Source organism: Polypterus senegalus, chromosome 10 (assembly GCF_016835505.1).
Source record: "Polypterus senegalus isolate Bchr_013 chromosome 10, ASM1683550v1, whole genome shotgun sequence".
NCBI classification, from domain to species: Eukaryota; Metazoa; Chordata; class Cladistia; order Polypteriformes; family Polypteridae; genus Polypterus; species Polypterus senegalus.
Genome location: NC_053163.1, coordinates 83739978 through 83764214, shown reverse-complemented (window position 1 = coordinate 83764214; position 24237 = coordinate 83739978). Strand labels below are relative to the sequence as shown.

The following is a 24237-nucleotide window of genomic DNA, read 5'->3' as shown; positions in this document are numbered from 1 at the left end:
ATTCTTCCTCAAGCCTTAGTAAAAAGCTAAAACAGTGATGTTGTGGTATGTTACATGTGATCATGCAATAGTATAATCATATAAACCACAGAGGCGCGTAGCTGTTGTCTTTCTAATTTATTTTAATCTGTTTGAAATAAATCTGACATTAGTATTTGTTGAATATTAAATTTGTAAGTTTCAGTAGTTCCAGAACAGATATAGAAAATTTTGTAACATAAAAGGATTACATATTTTCAGTCATGTTTCAGCAATTTCCCTTTTAAACAACCATCAATTACTGAACCCACTTCATCCAGTTCAATGAATTTTGGACATTGTAAGTAAAATCTGATATTAGGATTTTCTCATTATTCTGCCAAAAGTAGATATAAAGAAGATTAAATGAATAAAAAACAGGGAGATGAAATTAAGTTTTTTTTTTTTTTTACATTTTATTGAATTTATTAAAAGCAAGTAACATTCCATACGAGCAAGTCAAACTTGACAAAACTAAGTTCAGATCAACCCCCATCCATGAGAAAGAGGGCAAGGTCAACAGCCAGACCAAACATTTAAGAGTAGAAAAAAAAAGAAAGACCTTTTCCCCAATTTAAATGCTTATTCTAAAATGTTATTGATTAGGTCCTGGCAGATTTGAAAAATGTTTTAAACAGATTCTTTAAGTGAGAATTAGATTTTTTCCAATTTCAAATAGTATAACATTAGTTCCCCACTGACTTAACAGAGGTGAGTTAGGATTCTTCCAATTGAGCAGGACAAGTCTCCGTGTTAGTAGTGAAGTAAAGGCGATCACAGTTTGTTTGTCCTTCTCCACTTTAAGCCCATCTGGCAGTACACCAAACACATCTGTTACTGGATTAGGAGGGACACCAAGGCATTTGATGATTTTGGTCCAAAATGTGGACCAATGAGGCTGGAGCTCGATTGCAATGTTTGCAGGTTGGATCTTGTTCTGCAAACATTTTGGACAATTTCAAATAAATAAAGTTAACACAGGTTAAAATTTGCAAGTGGGAAACAAAAAGTGTGCTCAAACAAATGGTGAGTGTTTACCAGGAGATATTGTTCATAAATGAACATGCCAATGGTATTTGTTATATTGTCGTTTTTGACTTTCTGACTTTTCTGTTGTAAATATTTCTGAATACCCTTCAGTGTACTGGCATCCTGTCCAGAAACAGATTGCAGCTCACTTTAGATATTGTCAGGAAAACCTTTACCTGTCTGAAACAATGTAACTGTAAAAGTGGGCTCCAAAAATGGGTAAAAGTCAATTATCCCGAAACATCTACTACATAGAGATTTGTGAATGTGAACTTCTTCTTTGCAAGTACATAACTCTTAGCCATTTGTTTACCTGCTTTATCTAACATAAGGTCATGGGCTAGTAGTCTATGTAGCATTGAGAATATGGCAAAAAGCAAACCCTGACAGGATGCTAGTTTGTAGCAGTGCACACTTGTATAGAATTGAGCCCCCTAGTTGTTGTAGAGCCATTAAGTAGGACTATCTTGCAGTGTTTTCAGTGATACTTTAAAAATTCGGCATAAAATTTCTGTTTGTTTAGTGGTATAACACTATTTTCGGATTATTTTTTTGCCTGTTTCTACAAAAACCAAGGGCTGATCTAGAAACTAAAGTGGTAACTTCAAAATGAACAGATGATGCTGCCAAGAATGCTTCTAAGAATTCATTCAGTCATTTTCTGGCATGCTTATTCCATTTCAGGGTTAGAGGAAGACACATCCACACTGGATCCAATCAAATAGCCATACCTGCATAGAGCCCAGAGTTGCACACACACACACACGCACACATTAACAGAGAAAATTATCACCGGATAGAATTTATGTTTCTGTGATTGAATAGGAAAATAACCATACCTAGGTTTTAAAAAAAAAATGCATTGATGTGGAAGCTCACGCATATAATGACTGAACTCAGTCTCCCGAAGCTGTGAGGAAGCTAATTCTCTGATAAGTCTTCTATCGTTCAGTTCCAAGAATGCAAAAATAAGATCTAGCCATTTTAATATTAAGCTGACATCAGGAATATTCAAATTCAGGTTGCAAATAAACTATAAAAATGTAAACCATTACCCATCAATTTATATGAAAACTTTAGCTAGTCAAAAATACTTTAAACCTGTTGCAGTGTTGCATGCAGCCTGAGATTCAGCCTCGGTTTTCAGTTATATCATGGATCACAGACGTAGCTGGTTTCTCTGGAGCTGCTGTCCTTTGTGTAGATGTAAGACCCCTTTAGACTAGGTGGTGTGTGTGTGTAGACCTTTCCAGTTCTTTATATTAGAAAAAAATCTTCTATCTCTCTGTGTGATGACAAAGAATACACACATTATCGGAAGGTAACTGGATTAGGGTGAAGGTCTGCAGGTCAATGGCTGACTTCATCCTTTTACTCATGCAGCACCATAACTCGTAGTACATTTTTAGGTAATAATACAGTGTGCAGTTAAAAGAAAAATCGGGTTCCATATGAAACAATCATGACATATTATTATAAGGCATAGTTTCCTTATATAAATAGATATTTTTAAAATGTTTTTTATGCAAATTACATATTTTTAAGTATATTTTTTGCAGTAAAAGAAGTTTGACAAAAATCTATAACAGACATGCAGGGAAGAGAGGTGTGCAGCTTTTTTGTTTCATTTTCTTGTGGTTAAAGCATGATCACTCTCAATCTGTTTAAACAGATGGTGAAATAAATTAACAAACTAATGCATGCTGAGCTGATTTGTACCTTATTTTGCTCTAACAATATGAGACTGACAAAACAGAAATCCAAGACCATGTTAGACACCAGTGGCAAGCTCTGACCGAAGCTTTCCTTATAAAATGACAATTAAAAGGTACATTAAGTTGTTATTGGGAGAAAAAAACTAACTGATGACTTTTAAGTAATATCCAATTTATAGATAGCATAGCTTTATTAGGAGAACTTTATGCATCATCTTTTTCATTAATATAATTAGGTTTCCTGAATGCTCGAGTATCTGCAGTCAAGTGTAGCACGGAATCCATAGAGACTGGAAACAGTTTTTCAACTGGAGTTTAATTTCTCATAATTTTTCTCAAACTCGCCTTTGTGAATACATTCTCACAAACCGATGATGCAGAAAAAAGAAACAGCCCTAAAATGTTGTTAAAAAAATAAGAGAGTTTAAATACTGTCTCCTATTAAATACAGCCTGAAGGGAAAGAAATAAAGATAAAATACTATTTTTGGTGTTTGTCTGCACTGAGATACTGTCTTTATCTAGGATTTCCTAGTAAACTACATACATTTTTTAGGTAATGTTTGGAAATTCTTTAACACATCCTGATATAACATTAGCTGGCACACAGTACATTAGAATAAGACAAATTTTCCTCTTTCACTTGACCATTACATGTTAATTTGAGAACTCTGGACAGGCAGCAAGTTGTCCACATGACCCTCCATATGAAGATCATTTAGATTGACTGTTGTTGGTTAATAACTAATCATGAAAAATGATGTCTGAGATCTACATATTTTCAACCAGTGAGTGCAATCACAGATTGAAGTCCATAAGAAAGAGTTTTTGAAAATGGCTGGTGCTATTTTTTTAAAATATTGCTTTTAAAATCAATATAGAAGTCAAGCATACTTAAAAATTACACCTCAGAATCAAAAATAAAAATCACCCAAAAATCCTTGTCACCCACTTCAGTCTGCACCTGAGTGTTTTTTTGGAATGTTTAAAGAAGATCAGCATGTAATATCAAACCAGTAAAGGAATATTCATGAATATATAAAAATAATTTGTGTATTCCATTTAATCTCTTTGTCAACTAATTTTCATCCATTGTAACTAGAAGTTAAAAGTGAACAACAGGCATTTCTTTATTAGTCATTTGCTGTTCTCTACTTATACATGGTGTACTGTGTTTGTATTAACATTGCCCATTTCCATACACATCGAGTATTCAGTTATTAAAGAATCAGGCTTTTATGTTAAAAATGCCTTTCTGTACAGGCATTGCTCTCTTTTGAGCTTGCTTATCGTGTATATCAAGTTATACTGAACGTCTATTAAAATTGCATGGAAGAAGTCCATGCTACCCAGAGCTGAAAGAATCCTTATATCCATCCATTTTTAAACCCGCTTATCCTGAGCAGATTCACAGGAAAGCTGGATCCAATCCCAGGAAGCAACAGGCACAAGGAAGGAACAATCCCTGAACAGGGTAGGGGTCCATAACAAGGTGTATACACTCACACGCAGTCACAGGCACAGGCACAGGTACACATATGTGCACAGGTGCCAGTTTAGCTATGCCAGTTTGTCTAACTTGCATGTCTATGGACCATGGGAGGAAAATTGAAAACCTAGAGGAAACTCACATGGACATGGGGAGAAAATACAAACTCCATGCAGAGAGCATCTGGGATGTGAATACCAGTCTCCTTGCTGTGAGACAGCTATGCTACCACTGTGCCGCCATGCTGAAAGAAGTGATGTTATACTTTGTCAGCGCATGTTATGCCTAACAAGACATGAGGATGTATATTAGTGTTTTAAACTAAGCCAATTTGTTCTAACCCATACTGAGGAGCAGAACATTAATCAGGAATTTCTATCATTTTTTTGTCATAGCCTCAAGCCGCCCTGTGTGGGGCCAGATTATCTCTGGGGTCATATATTGCAGTTTGGGATCACAGGCCTATTTTCTCACCATCATGCCACCAACACTGACATGTGGAGCTTGTGGTGGTAATGACCGTCACTTCAAGACAGTGGCTTGGAGTTGGAGCAATTGGTCATTACCAGTGCCTAGCTCAAATCTCTGTAAATAAAATATTTTTTTCCCACTTAAAATCTACAGTGAAGTATGCAAATATTACCCACGCAAAGCTATGAAACAGAGCTACAGTGGCATGAAATGTTCACTCAGGTAATGGCAGGTAACCAAAATTAAATTAAACCCAACAGTTTAGGAACAAACCACAACCCTGTTGTAATGATAACCTTAACACAGAGAGTTTCCAAAAATAACTGATTATACAGAAAGGAAATAAATAATGTTTGCCACTTAAATCACAGAGCTTAAACAAAAAGGGCATACGCTAGCAGAAAATTTTCCTTTCTGAAGCTCATTTGGCTAACCAGGCTTTTCACTTATGTGAAATTCTGTTGTGTGTGTTACACTGGCACAAAAGTGAAACTTGAGTCCACATCCATGGGACTCACACTCTGGGCACTGCTAGATTCTGCATGTCCTTAACATTGTTTTTATGTTGCTTTTGATTATTTTAAGTCCTTATGATGTTTACTAATTGATTTTAATCAAAGTAGCTTGTATTTTGCTGCTTAGATATTATAATTCACTTACTTGTGAATTTGTCATGTATTGGACACGTGTGTCACTTCCTGAATAGGTGAGTAGGCATGGCAACATATGAAGTGGCCATCACCATCTTACTTACATAATAGTGGGGTGATTTATCTTACTTCTTTGAAATCCATTAAAAGAAAGACTTGTCACAACAACAGAAAAATTAAATTAAATTCTCAGTGAATTTCTAGAAATCAACCTTAGTTAAGTTTTACCTGTAAATTCTTCTTAACAAACTTTACCTGTTTACTGCTCACAATTTATAATTCTAAGTAATTTTTAAATCCAATATGGACTGATGTCTTTAATCCTCACTGGTTTTCTGTGCTGTACGTATTAAAAAGAGATGTAGCAGTGCTAAGGAAAGTCTAGACAAGAGTGACTAGGCTAGGCTAATTCTAGGACCATGAGCTTTGAGTTGAACGTTTTCAGTTTAAGTTAACAGAAATTAGAATGTGGCACGATTGCAGTGTTTCAAACTAATAAAGGGATCAGTACAGTGAATACCAGCTGTTACATTAAAATATATCCTTCAACAAGAACATTGGGACACAGTTGGAAGCTTTCTCACAAATGTAAGAAGGTCTTTCTTCACACAATGGGCTATGGACAATGGAATACATTACCATGTAGTGTAGTAGACAGTGGGGTTTTCGGGCCCTTCATATCTCGACTCAACATTATTTTTGAGATACTACTTGCATAATATTAACAAACTTGTTGTTCTGAATGGCCTTTTCTTGTAAAAATTATTGTAATGTTGTAATGTCAAATGGTTTCAGTGTAAATTAATAAAAACTGGCTAAGGGTATTTGACTGACGCAGGTTCTTGACATTATCCACAAGACAATTTATAACATACATACAGGCACAAGAAAAATACAGGCTAGCACCGCATTGTATTGCAATTTCTATTCAGCTAACTTTTGAGGTCACTGGAATCTCTATTTCCTTACCTGGTAATATATTCTATGTCGTTAACATGTCGTTGCAATTTTTCTGTAGCCATCTTCTGTCATGCCCTTGTGCTCTGTCTGAAGGACTCATTTTAAAGCAACAACTGACATTCATCATATTACATCCCTTTATAATTTAAAACAATTCTATCATGGTGTCTGATATTCATTGTTTGCTTGAAATGAATTCAGTTTTTCTTCACAGGCCCTACACTATGGTAATGGGTAGTGTGGGTCTAAATTTTCTGTTTCTTTTTGCTATAAGGAGACTAAAACTGCACATCATACTCCTGATCAGGCCTCACAGGTGCAAATTTTCCTGTCATGCTTTCTAGCTGCAGCTGAAACTAATCCTGAAGTCAACGATTTATGATGCTAAGCCACACCTGTTGGTCATTTGTGTTCCATTGGTTGGTGTCAGACCCACATGAACTCTGTAATCAAGTCCTACCCTTCTTGGGTGCCTTGGGTCATGGAGTTATTCAATCTTCAATTGACTACTAACCGTTATCTCCTAACATATTCATTCTGGTAGCTGTTTAACCTTCATTGATTTTGGATTGAGTTCTGCATTGCCTTTACTATACAGGGTGGTCCAGATCTAATTATGCAACTCTTAATGCAATGCAGGAAAACAATACAATTTCGTGTGATTGGTGCTACCAGTGCGGTCAAACATTTTGTTGATTTGGGAGATCTTGCTCCTATGCACTGCAGGCGGTCCAAATTCCTCCAATATCCTGCGTTGCACGTTGTTATAGCGTAATGAAAGTTGCTTAATTAGATCTGGACCACCCTATACTATGGCCTGTTTAAGCTCTTTCTCTTAGCCTGTAGTTTACTGAGTGATCTACATACTCCTCAATATCTTCAGTGTCTGCTGCTTGCTCAACTCTGTATTTTTTAAGGTAACAAGGTGGAGGGATTAACCCAATATTTAGCATAACTTACTACATATAAAGATAAAAACTGAAGTATGGTTCAACTTTTAGGGGTGTAACACTTTGGACATCTGTCATGGTTTGTATTGTAGTGAAACAGACACAGGAATACAAATTGTACTAGAAATCTGAGGAAGTTCAAGGCAGATGTAGTAGTGTCGTGTGTACAGAGTCCAGTAAAATTCTTGCATGTCCGGCCAACATGAAACATTTTTCAATCTCTTGTGCAATGTTTTCTTACTACCTTTATTTTTGCCTCTTACAAATATTCTTCTTAATTTATTTCATATTTAAGAAATTCTATGCACAGTATTAGTTAGATTGTAATATATAAAAATGATCTTATCTTAGGCAGCTCTAAATTGGCTTAATGTTATTGTGTGCTTACAAATGTACTTGACAGATAACTTATGCCCACCATCCCTCATATCCCCAAAACTAAATAAGCAGGATCAGAAAATGGACAGGTCGGTATATGGATATTTATTTATTAAAACTAGGTTCCATTTGCATGGTCCCACTGCATTTACAAAGCAACTGAAATAGCGTCTGGTGACAGGCTTTGATTTAAAAAAGCATTATGATTTCACAGACCATTAGTAGTGCATTAAAATTAATGAATAACTAACACTTTATAGCAACATTTCTCTTCTTTCTGTAATTGCGTTCAGCATGTCTACTCAACTCCCACAACTCTGATCCATCTCTGGCATGGTACAACTTCGTTTATGATTTAAAAGCTCCTCTTAAGGCGTCCGCTCCTTGTTTTATAACTGAGTGGAACTGTTTGAAGTTCATGTACTTTAATAGTACTTGATCAATTTTTGAAAGTATCTTTCAAACGGTTGGTGGTTATTTCTATTCTGTCGCTTTTATGCTCTGCACAACAGAGGGTTTTACAGAGCAATTCGGAAAATTACATTTTAGTAGGAATCAAATAAAGCACTCAGATATACACAAAGAAATAAATAATGGCAGTATAGGCAAGCTAACAAAAAAGCACATTTGTATGCAGGAGCAGACAGATACAAGAGCACCTTATGGAGTTAAGGATTATAAAGAATGCAGTTTTAAAAGTATGCCTCACACACACACATACACACACCTACTCCCGAACAGACATACTAGCACCCATTATGTGGCTATTTCTAGGATGTTACTATGGACAGATGTCTGTGGGAAGTTCAGGTAGGCATACTGGACTCAAATGATACTGTATTCAACTAATTTTCAAGAAGGATCCATATTTGAAGATGTTCTTTTCCAAAAGAAAATAGTATCTCTGTGAAGCCATCCAAAAACTCATCCTAACTGCTTGCTAATTCTAATAACTGCCTAGCACAGTTTAAATCATTATGGCTATCTGCTTGTTTGCACAAGACACCATTTGAACTGCAAACCTTCAAGCTTGCTCCCGAGCAAGACATAAACTTATGTCCTAGTTGTTGCTCTACTCTCCGTGTACAGCCACAATGGACAAGCCTTCATAGCCAACTGAATTACGACACAATTCCTTTCACTCTATCACCAATTCTGACTTTTGACTTATTTTACAACAAGCTCATTTCATTTGAGCCATGTCTCTCATTCTCCCTTGCTGAATTTTACCCTTCACGGCAAAGTGCTTTCTCTCTGACAAATTCAGGTCAAGGCAAAAATGTGATGCCTTCAGAAAGAGCTCCCCAGCGGGGATAAAGACAGCAAAACTACTTCACCCTCCCAGCAGAGTGGCAGCAAACCAAGCCAGTTCAGTTAAAGGAGAGCTCAAATGGTTGTTTTTGCTTTTGATTACAAGTACTTATCTAGCAACAGGGCCACTTCACTTGAGCCATATTAAACACAAATACGTAAGTGTTAAAACCTGAACAAGCCCAGCAAAATCACAAGTGTTCAATTAAAATTTGGAAGTGTATTATTTACTAGAACAACAGCCACACATACGCACTTTGAATGGTAACGTAAGACTAGTCATTTTTCTATCAATCCTTTCTACATTCTGAAAATGTTCTTCACAATCAGTCAAACAAAGTGTTTTAGAACATGAGGTGATTGACCATTAATGAGTTCTGTTTGCCTTGCCATTAGACAAGAAGACATCTTGTGGGCCATGGTTTGCCTTTAGGGATGCACTGATTGCCACTAAAAATACTCTGGCAAAAATGACACATTCAGTATTGTGACACTGTTTCAGAAGAGCACCTCCTGTTCTATAGGGATATGTTACAATGTATTGCAATGTGAGGTGTGGATGCCACCGTTAGAGAACTGGACTTTTAGTAGGTACTTGTGAGAAATAAAAGCAAATGGACAAAGAAAGAGAGAAGTAGATGGAGAAGGGATCATACACGGGACAAAGTGAATAGGGACACAAGGCAACACAGTTGAGCCTATTCAAGGATTTTCATCCTTTAGACTTCGTGCATGTACTGTGTATTCTTGTAATAGTTGTACATCTTTGGAAGCTTACAAACCACGAATGACTGTGTACATTTTCTTCAGATTCACAAGCCTGTGAGAATAGAGTCATTCTAGCAAGGGTAAACTGGCCAAGCTGTTGGTACATCTTCACCTACCCCCTTATGATGGTTTAAGTTGTTGTTTTCGGTTTGCCAGCATGAAGGGAAAATGTATATTGGTTGATGGACTTATATACTATTATTCATCATTTATTATTTGCAAATAATATTTTGTTACTGTTTTTATTTTATTATTTTTTCATTTATCTGTTTTCAGTTCAGCTTTTGTTTTTTCAAATATGCCCTCTTTGAAAAGGCTGACTTTAATAATGAAAGGATTTTTCATCAACTTGCAGTTTTATAATTCAATTCAATGGAAAACCATAAATCAAAAGTGAAATTGATTCAATTTAGACCCTGTACAATGCCTCAAAAACAAATAGGCAAAAAAAAATCAATAAATAAAAGTTATTCAGTATTTGGTATTTGGCCATGAGTTGAGATTCAGCTTCAGCTTTGGCCAAGAATTTAGATTTTGGTACATTGTTATTCATCATTGCGCCTTCATAAGATAATTTGTGTACTTAACCCTCCCTGTTTTGATGATGTCTTCCATTGTTTAAGTTTGGTTTTTCATTTTTTCTTTTATTCTTTCAGTCATTCAATAATTTTCCACATGCACTTAATCACAGTACAGGGCAACATGCAGCCATAGGCATATTTCAGCACCATTGAGGGCAAGGTAGACACCAACCCTGACTGTGGTGAACACTGCAATGTGCCCACTTTTGGTAAGAGAAATTAAAAATGGTAGTGCAATTAAGTTTTTATTGGGGAATAGGGTTGCACTGTATACCAGTACTGAAAAATACCAAAACATCCCAATTTTAAAAATGGTACAGAACAAGTGTTTAGTTAATTTCTGAAAGTGGTAGTTTTCAAGTGCCTCGTGCTCAACCAACCACCTCCTGGCTGCCTGTCTTTGATTGTATATAATTATATACATGCATTGGAGACACTATGTGTTACTACAACAAAAAACCTTACATCTCAGTCCTTGCAATGATTTGCGGAATGTGATATAGCAAGGAGACTTGTGCTTATGCAGTAGAATAGGGTGGTGTGTGTGCTTTTGAAGCAGCTAGGAGACAGGGGTAAGCAGTTATCTGTTGTTTGCTTTGGTATTGCCGGTGTTGTTTTGGTTCACATTCAATAACTTGTTGATACCAAAGTTATATATATTTTTTTCTTTTTATTAATTTTATTGCAATCCATACAAAACAATCAAGTTTTTACAAAAAGAAAAATTGAGTTAAGAACAGATCGATCCCCACCCCTGAGAGAGAGAGCAAGCCAAACGGAGTAAAATTTAAGGCTTGTAAACATACCTAAATTAATAAATTCTCTGTGCTTTATAAACTTATTTTAAAATATTACTGATTAGATCCTGCCATGTTTTGAAAAAAGTCTGTACGGATTCTCTAACTGAGTATTTGATTTTTCCAATTACAAATAATGTAACACATCAGTTTCCCACTGACTTAAAGGGAGAGTTTGGGTTCTTCCAGTTTATCAGAATGAGTCTGCGTGCCAACAGTGTAGTGAATGCAATCACAATTTGTTTGTCCTTCTCCACTTTAAGCCCCTCTGGAAGAACCCCAAACACAGCTGGAAGGTTCTGTTTAACAAAGTTCCTGATTTGAAGATAGTGAAAGAAATGTGTAGCTGGAATGTTACATTTGGAATGTAATTGTTCATAGGATGCAAAGACGTTGTCTATATAAAGATCTCTAAGCAAGTTAATTCTAAATTTTTTCCAGATATTAAAAACTGCATATGTTTGTGAAGGTTGAAAGAGGTGGTTCTCTTGCAGAGGTGCCACAGATAGAAGCTTCTCCATCTTAAAATGCTTTCTACATTGGTTCCAGATTCTAAGTGAGTGGAGCACAATTGGGTTATTAGTGTATTACCGATAACTTGTGTTTATTGGGGCACAGAGCAGGGAATACAAAGAAGTACTGCAGGATTTTACTTCTATTGCAGTCCAAGCCTGTGTATGTTCTTCTATTTGTGTCCAGGTTCTTATCGCCTGTATATTTGCTGCCCAGTAATAAAACTTGAAGTTAGGTAGAGCCATGCCGCCTTCTGCCTTTTGTCTTTGTAGGGTCGCTCTTTTGATGCGTGGATGTTTTGAATTCCAGATAAATGAGGTTATTGTTGAATCTAATTGCTTAAAGAATGATTTATTAATGTATATTGGGATGTTTTGAAATAAAAAAGGAGCTTAGGAAAAATATTCATCTTAACAGTGTTAATTCTTCCAGCTAGAGTTAGATGAAGAGTTGACCATCTATGCAAGTCTTGTTTAATTTTTTCCATGCAGACGGCAAAATTTTTTTGATAAAGAGCTTTATGTTTACTTGTGATGTTTACCCTAGGTATTTAATACTGTTCTGCAATGATAAAAGGTAGGGTATCTAATCTAATATTATATGTTTGAGAATTATATTTTTTTAACCAATCTAACACTACTCGGAAAGTCAGAATTCAGATTTTCAAAAGAGATCAAAGTCAAAGTCTAAAAGTTTAGGTACAAAAAAGAAAACATAGACAAAAAAGAAGGCAGGAAGAGGTCAATATTTAAAAAATAATAATAATAAAAAACAAATTTTAACAACATGTGTTTGGTTAAGTTTTTATATTTCTTTAATTTAGATGCCTTCATTTTTATAGTCATGGGTGCTGACACATGATGATGGTGTTGTGCCACATGATTGTAACCACAATGGCAACTGTCAACAAACGGCTACAGCCTTTTTGTGCTCCCAGATATCATGGGTGCTGCCATTTTGTGTGTCTATTTGCGATTGCTTCATTCTATTGCTATTGGACAGGTGGGTAATATTCTGGAAAATTCTGGAGTTCCAAGTTGGACTATTCAGTGAAATAAAGGCACCCAAATTCTCCAAGTTGTGATATAATGCTGATCTTTCACCTTTGTCAATTGTATAAGACAAATAATGCAACCTGGTCAGCTGGAAATGCCATTTTATGGTCAAACTTTATTTGGAGTGATGTAGTCCAAATTTAATATTTCCAAATAAAAAAACAAAACAATTTCCTGGATGCATTTGCAGTCATTTTACAGTTACTTCAGGCATATGGTTGAGTCAGTGACTTTTGATGGAACTTTGTGCTCTTACATTTGGTGGATTTTACATTTGGTGGATCAACATTTACCAAAATTTTATGGATTGACTGCCTCCTCTTGTCTATATTTTATGCGCTCTTCTGGTCAGTATTGTCTGAGGCTTTCACATTGTTCCAGGAGAGTGGTGAGGTCAGAGACCCAGCTGGAAAAAGCTCAAACTGATGGTCATCGTTTAGATGTCAGATTGTAACTAATCAGTCTCATACGCTGGATTCCAGTAACAAGCAACCTAATTGACCTCACAGTAGTTGACCACTGACTGTGAGCGGCTTGCCTGATTTATAACAGGCCACGCAGGGGTTTATAAAATGTAATTACCGGTATGCCGTTTGTTTGCTGAATTATGAGCATGTATTCAGTCAGCTCATTAAGAGCTGACTATCACGCAGTGGTATCCACTGATGGATCACTTTTATTGTCTTCAGTCTGCAGAATCTGCAGGATAAAGCCGAGTGAGGATGAAGCGTTAGAAGTCCTCAGCTTTGCAATTTTGGAGCTCACCATTTGCCTAGTGTTTTATTTGTCATCGGCAGGCAGTAGATAAAAGGAGAAAAATAGAAAAAAAAATAATAAAAGACTTGCAGATTTGTTTACGGATTGGACTTTCTTTTCTATCAGCTGAAGCACTTGGGAGTGTAAACTCCTGCAGTGCAACCCAGTTTTCCTGGCATAAAGAAATCCTTTTTTTTTAAGAGTCCAGCTAGAACACAAGTGCAGGTTGGTGTCACTCGGAATGCTGATGACAATGGCCTAATTCAGGAGTAACCTCTGGCTTTTGACGCCCTCAAGATTCTTTTTCCACCAAACAAAAGTGAATGAAATAATTGCACAAATAGATGAGAGACCTAAAGCATTAAGAGAGGAGTTCGGGAAAGGGGTGCATATCAGGCAGCTGAGAGCTTAGTAAGTATCATGTTCTAATTCATTTTTGGTTTGCTGTAGCTTTGTGCTGTCATAGTGCCTCCTCAATAGCAAATTAAAAGTAGCTCCATTCATGTTGCTTTTCAAGTCTGCTGAAAGTTGTGCACCGCTTCAGCTGTCATGAATGCTGAGTGCCGTGCTTTAAAACAGTTTGCAAATTAAACAAGTTCTCTCTGTAGTTTTTGATGTGATGCAGGCTGACTGCATGGCTCGAGGCTTATTGAAATAACTCAGGTACCATTTTACCCATCTACTTTATTGTGATTCACTGTCCTGAATGCATTAACTCATTTGATATGCAGTCGGAGACTTTCAGACTAGCTTTGACAAGGCAGAAAATAAACTGTAGAACAAAATCAGTATTGGAAAGACTGTGTTTTCCTTTTCTGTGCTGTGTTAGGTTTTTTAATTTTTATTTAGTCCAGCTTTCATGGTGTAAATGCTCTCCTGAAGCACTTTAGACTCACTTCAATTCAACATACTCTAGATACTGAAAGTACCTGAACACGAGCTGCAAGTCCTGCGGCACATGACCTCACAGTAGCTGAGTACGTGTTTCATTAGTTTAAATTGCCTAAGAGGTTCACTTTATGACAATCTTGGTAAAATGTACTAATTTATATTGTTACCTATGGCAATAAGATGTATTCTTCAGATATGTCACCATTCTCAGATCATCTGTACATCTTCACAAAGAGATCTGTGCATCCTAAGATGTTCTTTCCTACTGTTGTGCTTCAGGGGAGTAAGCTAAAAAAAGAGCTCATCCTTACTCTTTTGAATGTTAATATTTTTGAAAGTTGTCTGAGATACTGTTCATGATGAAAGACGGATCAGAATATCAAATAATGGCGCACACTGTTCCTGATTTTCAAACAGGCACACAAGGCCAAAAAGGGTTTTTTTTCTCAACACACAGTATGTCTGGCTCTGATGTGACACTGTGGTTAGTAGTGTTGCCTCACAAGTCCAACAGACTGGTCTCTTATCCAAGCCCTGTTACCTTCTGTATGAACTTAATATGTTCTCCTGATGTCTATATGTTTTTATCTGACTAGCCCAAAGATGTGTGTGCAGGTTTATTGGTGGTTTAAAATTGATCTGGGTTGTACAAGGTTGCATTCTGAACTGTAACTGGTATTCCCTCCAGGTCTGGTTGCTACCTTGTGGCCAGTACTACTTCGTATAGGCTCCAGCTTCCCGAATTGATGTGTATAGAGCAGAAAATGGATGAATGGTTTATTATAATATACTTGCGTCTTTTACCATCAGAATGGCACTTGCAATTTTATGTAGTATAGCTCACATAAGAAAGGATTTTGAGGACATCATATTGTATATTGGTCAATGTTGCTGGCTTTCAGGTCCAAGAGTTTGAATCCTGGCCTCCTGTGTGTCAAGGTTGCGTGCTGGATGACTCTTAATTACAGTCACTGTGTCTTTGTGAAGGATTGGTTTTCCCTCCAGAGTTGGTAACTTCTTCGTACACAAAGTTATTGATATAGGACCGTATTTAGTATTTAATAATTAGTATAATCTATAATTGTTATTTAACTGAGAAGTCTTCACAGTGCTCTGTTCCCACAGTCAGTGAAGAGAACTATACATGCTCCCATAAATTTGTATTGAAATAATAATAAGATAAAGCGAGTGTGAGATTGTGTTCTGTAAATGGACTGAAGTCCATTCCTCAATTTATAACTTCTCTGTGCTCAATACTGTTAGGATAAACTATGTCTTGCCTAATTTTGTTCTGGAAAATGTGGCTTCAGAAAATAAATGGATGGATGACTGAGTGAACATGGTAAAATATTCTACAGCTAAGTGAAGTGCTACCCCAAGTTTGAGAATAACTTTGTTCTGTAAAAAGTGACTGCAAAACAGAGTCATGTCAGGCTGATTTAGAACCCTAGGTAATATATCAACTGTGACCCTAAAGCGTTCAAAGTCCTCACTTTTTGGGTTGGTGGCTCCACATTTTCCATACAGTGTGTCCCCAAATAGTAACTTAGGTTGCTTAGGCCAAGAAATGGCCCTAAAACAGAGAACGAATGGGTGGACAATTGAACTGGAAGAGTGTGTTTTTGGATGGCATCAAGAAGGCTGAGTTGGAATATACATTGAGGGTAAATTCCAGAGACACAAGGCACATGTGGCATGGGATTCAGGCCATAACGGACTATAAAAATAATACTGCAGATGGAGGTCATCTGTATTTCTCTACCTGACTGAGTGAATGAGTTTTATGGCAGGTTTGAGGCACTGAATAATACACCAGGGAAGAAAACCACCCGCCCGATGGTGAGCAGGTGCTTAGACTGTGTACAGCTGATTTAAGGAGGACAGTGAGCAGCATTAGTCCACATAAAGCTGCAGGACTTGATAACATACCCAGTCAGTTGTTAAAAGATTGTGCTGCTGAGATAACAAATGTTTTTACAGACATCATTAACATCTCTCTCTAGCAGTCTGTCGTGTCTACATAGTTTAAGATTACAACCATCATTCCTATGCCCAAGAAAACAGCTGTAACCTGCCTCCCAGCCTGTGGCACTGAACTCTGTCATAATGATATACTTTGAATGACTAGTAATGGGTCACATTAAAGCTAGCTTCCTACTTTCACTGGACCCCTTACAGTTTGCGTATCTTACCAATTGGTTCACAGATCACGCAGACACATGTGCCCTGCACACCATCCTATCACACCTGGAGAAAAAGAAAAACTATGCCAGGATGTTGTTTATTGACTTCAGTTCAGCCTTTAATACAGTCATCCCACAGTAGTTAATAATGAAACTTTCTCTGCTTGGATTGAACACCTCACTTTGTAACTGTATCTTGGACTTCTTGTCAGAAAGACAACAGACAGTATGCGTTGGCACTAAGACATCATGCTCCATCAAACTGAGCATGAGGGCCCCTCAGGGCTGCGTGCTTAGTCTATTGCTCTTTACTCTGCTACTTCCAAATCCAGCACAAATCATCTCATTAAATTTGATGATGATACAACAGTACAACAAATTAAACATGTTACAGAGTAGAGGTGGAACAGTTAGTGAGTTGGTGTAACAATGAAGACTGTTGTAGGACCATCATAATGGACATCGAACATTTTCTGTTCATTTCAGTGTTGTAGGATGTGTGGCATATTTAGCTAAAAAGGAATATTAGATTTATGATTTGATTTCATATTAATAGATGACTTTGAATGTTTGTCAATGAAGAGATGAAATAAATGCTTTCGTGCATCTTGTAGCTGGAGGCTTCATATTCAGTCCCTCCTCATGTTCAGGGAATGATAAAGTGGCCTTTTATGCTAAAAGTACAAGGAACTTTACATTTCTATAGTGTATTTTCAATGATATAAAACAAATTAATGGTTATAAAACTGCCATTTCAAATGTGAAGTGGATTAAGTTAATTGCCATGTGAGAAGAGTGTGTCTTTTGTAAGACAAGGTAACAATAATACTCTCAGAAGCTTAGCCTGGTGTTAACTTTATCTCTGGTGCTCTTTCTTTTCTGACACTCGAAAGCAGGTTTGCTTTAAAGGCTACCAATATTGATGACCCTTATCGCCACTAGGTGGGCTGTCAACTGGCCACATCTAAAAAGCATCCTCATTCTTTACTCCTGTAGAGAACTTGACATCCTCTTAAAAAGTTTACTGTTTAATATTTCAAGGCCAAAGGGTACCATGTGTCATCCAGTGTTTGGAGATTTTATCCTACTTTATTGGCGGTCTGAAACTTGAAAGTAATACAGTATAATTAGTAATCTGGTTAAGCTTGCAGATGACACCAAAGTTGATGGAAGAGTAAATAATGTAGATTCACATACATTTTTTACAAATAGACTTGGACAGCATGCAGGCTTTGGCAGTTTAGTAGAAGATGAAATTTAATGTAAGCAAGTGTATAGTCTTACACATAGGAAATGGAAATGTTGCATTTCAAAAACACAATGGGAGGCATTGCACTTGAAATCACATCTTATGTGAAGGATCTAGAAATAGTAGTGGACTCTTGACTATTAACATTAAGACAGTGTGCAGAGGCGATCAAGAAGGCTAGTAGGGTTAAGTTATACAGCAAGATATGTGGAGTACAACACAAGGGAGGTTATGCTTAACTTACATCATGCACTAATGAATCGTAACATGGCACTGTGTACAGTTTTGGTCTACATATTATAAAAAAGACAGAGTAGCACTAGAGAAAGTCCAGAGAAGATCAACTAGGCTGATTCTGGGACTAAGAGGTATTAGCTATGAGAAGAGATTGAAGCAAGAGTTGGCATGACTGAAGTATTTCAAATTATGACAGAAATTAGTACAGTGGATCTCAGCTGTTATTTTAGAATAAGCTCTTTAACAAGAACACTGGAACATGGTTGTAAACTTGTTAAGGGCAGATACATGGACATTGGCACATGGAAAAGGTTACCAGGTAGTGTGGTGAAGGGCTTTAGTGACCTTCACATCTCACCTTGGTGTTATTTTGGACAATCTGGGTGAATTGGATTGATGAGCTTATTAAGCTGACTGGCCTATCCCCATCACAATTGTTTTAATGTCTCTCAAGAAACTGTTAGATTTAATATATTATCATTCAAAATATGAAAAATTACATTTAATAGTAACAAAATTGAGCTTTTTTAGCCTTAACTTGAGTAAGTTGTATCTATATGAGTAGTGCCATGCATACGCAGAAAGAGAGAAAACGCATGCAGAAATATTGAAAGCAGGTCATTTTGATAAGTACGATGTAATATTAGAACACAGGCCGAAACCCCCTAGCTCTCCTTGTTTGGAAACACTTTCCCTCTTTTTCCTACTTTAGATGCAGCACTTTCCATGTTGAATATTTGCAGACATTATCTTCATTGGAAATGTGACAGAATGTTCACATGGAGGCACTGAACTTTTTCTAAGGATTTGTAAACAAAAGTAAATGAAAATACTGGCTTATCTTTGGTAAATCTGTTTCAATTTGCAATGAATTCTGTGTTTGCACAATCCTCTTAGTTCAAAGCCCTAGTGAATATGGCTCAAATTTATTTGCCCCTAGACTAGACAAAGCTAACAGGAGCATTCACTCAGTGCAATGCCTAGCATGCATAAAACAGACTGATCATCTCTAAGGGGCAACGGGATTCAAGGAAGAACATAACATTTTTTCCTCCAGAAATATAAGATCTAAAGTGGGCCAGTGGGTAGTTGTTGTGGTATGCTTTGGATAGGTAATTGCAATAGTTTAAAAATGTATACTTTATTGTAGGAGTCTGAGTTTCCTGTTCACACTTTAAATCATTCTCACAGTTGTTTTGTGTCTTTAATATATTTCATTTTACATGTTGCCTGATACCCAGAGTCTAGTACCCTTGTGGCTGTAGATTATACTCTTTGTTAGGATTTGTGGTCTTACTTCATTGACTAAGCATGCCACCTAATCCTGAAGTGTGTCTTGGGAATACCTCACAAAAATGGAAGCTTTATCTAGCCTTCTGTATGATTGACTGGGTTGGTGCAGAATAATAACTAAAACTGCATACAACCCTAGGAAATGATTAAAACTGGATTAATTTTTTGAATGTGACTGAAATGGTCTCCAGCTTTGAGTATAAACTGAAACAGCAGTCAGTTTGAATTTGTAAATGACGTGGCTGCATCCAGTTGTGTTCTAAGCATGTAATATGATTGATGACTCCTGTTGTTGTGAGTAGGAGTCACAAATATGGCAAAAAGGGTCTGGGGCTTACTAAAAGTCACAAAAATCGGGCCAGAACCTTCATTAGTCTGCCCCAATGATTTCTCACTCTAGGCATCCAACCACCATAGGCAGGCTTCAGCCTACACAGGCATAAAATCGTGCCCTAGCTTATAAAATTCAAAGTATACTTTAAATGTTTTAATATATAGAGAGGAAAATACCTTTCAAAACAAGGTCAAGCAAGAATCTTTACAAATTGAGGGTTTATTTACAAAAAGCAATCAAAGAAGCACAAAAAAAGAAAACAGGGCAAAAAAAGTTTTCCTGAAAAGATAATCCATAGTGAATTTCCAATATGAAATACAAATGTAGAAATTTAACAACAGGATAGAAATTTAACAAGACTAGAAAAAAATAAAAAGAAAACAATTTTCAGTGTAGAACTGTGACAACGCTCAATGATCCACTGAAGTGCCACTGAACTCCACTGCCGTACATATGAAGACTGTGGCTGGGCCTTCATTGGTGATGTCAGGGTGGCCCCTCCTCTTGTGGCTCCACCCACCATACAAGGAATGAAAGAACATTTCAAGACACAAGATACAATTATTAAATAAACACCAATATTAACAGAAAATACATAAAAAAATATTACAAATAAACAGGACAGTAAAAACAAGCCAGGGACATAACTATGAAAGTGACACAACATCTGATGCTTCTTTAATGGCAAACAATTTCCTCAGAGGATGAATGGATGCACACTTAATGGATGCTGTAAATAGAGAACAGGAGGTGTATGAGGCTACAATCAGCAGAGGGAGATCCTATATTATTAATCACTTACCATTTCATGAAGAAGCAACAAAAACATTTGATAGGTCTGTTTAATATTATCTGCCTTCAAGATCTGGATAAGGTAGACCTAAGTTGGGTTAAATTTAGGAATGTCGGATTATGTATTGATGGGGCTCAGTGTTTTGGCTGGAGTCTACTGTTAAAGAACAGGAAACAAGACAGCACCAAACAGGGTGTCAGTCCACCTTAGGGCACATTCCCATGCCTAATTTAGAAATGTCAATTTAACCTAGCAGAAATATTTGGGATTCAGGAGGACACGTAAACTCCATGAAGACTGTGCCTTGCTCAGGATTTCCTCCCAGGACTCTGCAACTTTGAGGTAATCACTGTGATATCAGTTCACATTGATACGAACGATTTTGATACAAATGTGATAATCAAGCTGGTTAACTTTGCATATTACTCAGAATTCTATGAATTACAAGAAGCAATAGAATCAGAAGAAAAAAATATTAAGTTAAAATAAAGATTTGGTAGAACTGGATAGGTATGTGTCAGCTGTGGACTCTGTTTTTCAAGTAATGCATAGCAGTTCTAGAAAATGTTTAAAGAGAAGCAATGAAGTGCATGTCAGGATGAAATTGAATGTTATACTTCAACAGGCTGGAAGAGGTTTAAATCTTTTTGGCTTAAGCAGAAATGGCTACATGTGGACCTAATTGAGGTCTTTAAAATTCTCAAAGCCATAAATAAAGGTGATCCAACACAGATGCTCCACTTAAATAGTAAATCATCTGTTGGAGAACACAGTTACAATAACTTCTATGTAAAGCTTTTAGGATATTTGAAACAAATAATAAGTCATTTAGTTTAAGCAGGACTTCTTGGCAAATTTCATAAAAGTATTTGGATAAAATATTGGGACACCTCTGCTGTTAGCTAACTTAACAAAGAAGATGAACTTGAGTGACCTCTGCACACTTAATACAGTAAAACCTTGGATTGCGAGTAACTTGGTGTGCAAGTGTTTTGCAAGACGAGCAAAAATTTTTAGCAAATTTTAACTTGATAAACGAATGAAGTTTTGCATTATGAGTAGTACATATACGCTTTGTCGGGGCCGAGTGTCACGTGATGACAACTGAGCCGATGGTTCTTCTCTATCTCTCTTGTTGCGGGATTGTGGGTAATCGTCTCCCATGCTTGGTCTCAGTCAGTGTGCCTCACTCTTATAGTTAACATCTGTACGGGCGTATACTGTTTACCATAGCATCGTGACTACACATGTGTGTGTAAAGCAATTTTTAATTTTGTGTCCAAGTGCAGTGACTGTTCTTTAGTAACTGTACTGCAACAAAAAAAATTTGTAGAAAAGAATCACCTGAATAAGGTTGTAGCAGTGCGAGCGATGACTCTGTTTAACGACAATGCAATGTCATGCATGTGGGTTTGCCCTGCGGTGGGCTGGTGTCCTACTCGGGGTTTGTTTCTTGCCTTGTGCCCTATGTTGGCTGAGATTGGCTCCAGCAGACCCCCGTGACCCTGTAGTTAGGTTATAGCAGGTAGGATAATGGATGGATGGATAACATCTCACATTTCTTGTGCGTTGCATTGTGAAATGAACCATTAAGTTAATATTCCATTCTGTTTCATGCAGCTTAATTTATAGACTTACTAGACTAGAGTCATAATTATAATGATTAAATAGTTAATATGACTTATAAATTGTATTTTCCCTAATAAATAGGTATATTTCTCCATATACTATGGACTGCTCACTGTTGGTGGGCATGTGAGTAAGTGAGGGACAGTACAAGAAGATAAGGCGCTAGGTAAAGAGAGTGGTGGTGAAGGCTAAAGAAAAGGTGTATTATGAATTGTATGAGAGGTTGGACACTATGGAGGGAGAAAAGGACCTGTACTGATTGGCTAGACAGAGGGACCGAGCTGTGGAAGATGTGCAGCAGGTTAGGGTCATAAAGGATAAAGATGGAAACGTACTCACAAGTGAGGAGGGTGTGTTGAGAAGATGGAAATAATACTTTGAGAGGCTGATGAATGAAGGGAATGAGAGAAAGAGAAGGTTGGATGATGTGGAGATCAGGAAATCAGGAGGTGCAATGGATTAGAAAGGAGGAAATAAGGACAGCTATGGAGAATGGAAAGGCCATTGGTCCAAATTACATACCTGTGGAAGTATGGAGGTGTTTAGGAGAGTTGATAGTGGAGTTTTTAACCAGATTGCTTAATGGAATCTTGGAAAGTGAGAAGATGCCTGAGGAGTGGAGAAGAAGTGTACTGGTGCTGATTTTTAAGAGTAAGGGGGATGTGCAGAGCTATAGTAACTACAGGGGGATAAAATTGATGACCACAGCATGAAGTTATGGAAAAGAGTAGTGGAAGCTAGGTTAAGAAGTGAGGTGATGATTTGTGAGCAGCAGTATGGTTTCGTGCCAAGAAAGAGCACAACAGATGCAATGTTTGCTCTGAGGGTGTTGATGGAGAAGAATAGAGAAGGCCAGAAGGAGTTGCATTGCGTCTTTGTGGACCTGGAGAAAGCATATGACAGAATGCCTCGAGAGGAGCTGTGGTATTGTATGAGGAAGTCGGGAGTGGCAGAGAAGTATATAAGAGTTGTACAGGATATGTACGAGAGAAGTGTGACAGTGTTGAGGTCTGTGGTAGAAGTGACAGATGCATTCAAGTTGGAGGTGGGATTACATCATGGATCGGGTCTGAGCCCTTTCTTATTTGCAATGATAGATAGATAGATACTGTAGATAGATAGATATTTTATTAATCCCCAAGGGGAAATTCATATACAGTACTCCAGCAGCAGCATACTGATAAAAAAACAATATTAAATTAAAGAGTGATAAAAATGCAGGTAAAACAGACAATAACTTTGTATAATGTTAACGTTTACGGTAAGGATGCAAGGAGTAGAGTTGGTGAAGGTGTATGAGTTTAAATACTTAGGGTCAACAATTCAGAGTAACAGGGATTGTGAAAGAGAGGTGAAAAAGAGAGTGCAGGCAGGGTGAAAATGTGTGGAGAAGAGTGTCAGGAGTGATTTGTGACAGACGGTTATCAGCAAGAGTGAAAGGGAAGGTCTATAGGACGATAGTTAGACCAGCTATGTTATATGGGCTGGAGATGCACTGACAAGAAAGCAGGAGACAGAGCTGGAGGTAGCAGAGTTAAAGATGTTAAGATTTGCATTGGGTGTCACGAAGATGGATAGGATTAGAAATTAGTACATTAGAGGGTGGGCTTAGATGGAACGGTTAGGAGACAAAGTCAGAGAGGCGAGATTGCGCTGGTTTGGACATGTGCAGAGGAGAGATGATAGGTATACTGGGAAAAGGATGTTAAAGAAAGAGCTACCAGGCAAGTGGAAAAGAGGATGTCCTAAGAGAAGGTTTATGGATGTGGTGAGAGAGGACATGCAGGTGATGGGTGTGACAGAGCAAGATATAGAGGACAGGAAGATATGGAAGAAGATGATCCAGTGTGGCAACCCCTAACGGGAGCAGCCAAAAGAAGAAGAAGAAAAAGCACCTTTCCCATGCTCAAGACACTTCACATAATTTCATAAAGAACAGTGGGTATACAGTATATAGCATTAGATACAGATGTTTCCTGAGTAGAACATTAACACAGATAGATACAGGGCATAAAAAAGACATTAAATAGAATTAAAGACAATAAACCAGAGTAAAATACTTAACTTCATACTAAAAGATAGCCTAGCATATAGCATCATCTGTGATATGCACAAACTATACTGAGCATCTGGACAGAGAGGAAGACTGAAAGAGGAGGTAGAATGTAAGGTTAAGTTAAAAGCCTTT

At 37.2% G+C, this 24237-nt stretch overlaps 1 protein-coding gene across 3 annotated transcripts in view; it reads left to right on the top strand.

Moving 5' to 3' along the window:
* The window catches only part of drp2 (dystrophin related protein 2), a 466042-nt gene that overhangs the window by 215532 nt on the left and 226273 nt on the right, over nucleotides 1–24237 (top strand). Inside the window, exon 1 of one of the 3 annotated variants that reach the window (XM_039766029.1) lies at nucleotides 13738–13851. The exons of the other annotated variants lie outside the window; for them this stretch is intronic. The gene's annotated coding sequence lies outside the window, so the exon portion shown is untranslated. Of the gene's footprint in view, nucleotides 1–13737; nucleotides 13852–24237 lie in introns of those variants that run through there. 3 annotated transcript variants of the gene reach the window in all.